At 63.5% G+C, this 1,683-nt stretch overlaps 1 protein-coding gene across 2 annotated transcripts in view; it reads right to left on the reverse strand.

Annotated features, from left to right (window-relative positions):
• STXBP6 (syntaxin binding protein 6) overlaps nt 1–1,454 on the reverse strand; it is a 234,223-nt gene extending 232,769 nt beyond the window's left edge. The window contains exon 1 of one of the 2 annotated variants that reach the window (XM_015585549.2): nt 1,148–1,454. The gene's annotated coding sequence lies outside the window, so the exon portion shown is untranslated. Of the gene's footprint in view, nt 1–618; nt 1,038–1,147 lie in introns of those variants that run through there. The other variant, XM_015585548.2, reaches the window with a different exon arrangement.
• Nucleotides 1,455–1,683: the final 229 nt, after the last annotated feature.

Here is a 1,683-nt window from a genome sequence, read left to right on the forward strand (position 1 = left end):
CCAACCCCCTCCCCGCCCCGGGTTATGACAGCGCAGCTCTGACTCGAGTGCAGGCAAAACCCCAAAACTCAAAACAAGAAGTGAAAAAAGTGGAGCCAAGAGAAGCCGTCGGCATCCTCCACACCCTCGCAATCCACACAATGCCAGTTTCAGGGTCCTAGGATCGCCTGGAACACGATCTTCGAGACCAGTGGGATGAGGTGGACCTTTTTGTGGACCCACTGGCTCTATTCCTTCCCACCCAGTCCCTGAAGGAGAGGGTTCGTTATGACGTCCTGGAGCCAGAGCCCAAGGCAGAGATTTAACTCAGGCGCCCTCTCGTAAGAAGTATGTCCACCCAAACTCTCCACCTGGCCCTTCCTCCAGGTCCTGTCTCTGCGAAAATAAACGGGGTGGGGTTGGTGGGGTGCTGTACACCTGAGGAAAGGCTGGAGGAGAAATCCGGCTGTCCACCTACTCTAGCCACACTGCCCCATCATGTGTGAGGCTCCATTCTGGCGCGCACCACAAGCACTAACTCGGATCCTAGCGCCCTTGGCCACGTCTGAGATTAGGGAGGGGGCATCGCCCAGCTAAGCGCCCTGGAGGCAGGGAACCGTGCCGGCCAGGAGAGCCTACCTCAGTTTTGGCTGGGAAGATTTTCCTAGAAGACGCTGGGAAGATTTGCGTGATTCGTTGATTTCAGCCGAGGATGGAGGAGCTCAGCCCATGGGCGCAGCGACCCACTAAGCTCCTCCACACTGGGGACCTCGGGCGGCACCCTCCGGACCATAGTACCGCGGGAACAGAAAGAAAATAAGGTTTCCATCCTCAACTTTCTCGGAGGAAACTGCTCCGCTCCGCCGGCTGCTCAACCCTGCCCGCACGCCGGGTCCCGGGTCTGGGGGGAACCAGGGACCCGAATCCCTCTTGGCGCGCACTAAGCAGCTGTGCCTGGGCGTTTAGCCCCCTCTTCCGCCAACTTGAAAGCATCTCTCTGGTCATCTGCCCACTCCTCCGGCCCCGCAGCGGGGTCCTTGCCCCAGCCTCCCACATCAGACCGAGCGCCAGGAGCCCCAATCGTTGCGGCTGCTGCAGCCGCATGCCCCCTGGCCTGGCCTGGCTTCTGCCTCGCCCGCCCGCCCGCTCCTCCACGCCCGGGCCCTACCGTGCAGCCCAATTCGTGCCCTGGCAGTGCCAATGCGCTGCACGCGTCCCAGCTGGCGAGACTCCTCCCCGGGGGCTGCCCCGCGCGGGGCTCTAGACTCCGGACAAGACTTGGCCGGCCCGGGTACTGGCTGGCCAACGCTCCCGGCTTCCGCGCCGGCTCCGGCTGCCGCGCGCAAAGACGGCGGGTAGCTGGGGAAAACTCTCGGCAACTCCAACTCCGGGAGCCGGAGCTCCAGCTGCAGCCGCGCGCCCGCCCGCCGCCGAGTGCAAGCGCCTGCGAAGTAAACCTGCCCCCGCGGACGCCTCTGAGCATGCCCAGTGTTGCCGTGGGCGAGCCTGAGCGCCCTGGCCGGGAACAGAGAGCTGCGGTTGGGGGCCGGGGACCCGCCCCAGGCTCCAGAGCACCGGGATCGGGGTTCGGAGAGAAGGCTCTGGGCCAGGGAGGGGACCCTGGAGCAAAGAGCCAAGGAGAAACAATGTGCGGAAGGCAGTACAACTTTCACTGGTTGTGGAAAGTTTGTGGGCTAGAAAGGT

Source organism: Pteropus alecto, unplaced genomic scaffold (assembly GCF_000325575.1).
Source record: "Pteropus alecto unplaced genomic scaffold, ASM32557v1 scaffold171, whole genome shotgun sequence".
NCBI classification, from domain to species: Eukaryota; Metazoa; Chordata; class Mammalia; order Chiroptera; family Pteropodidae; genus Pteropus; species Pteropus alecto.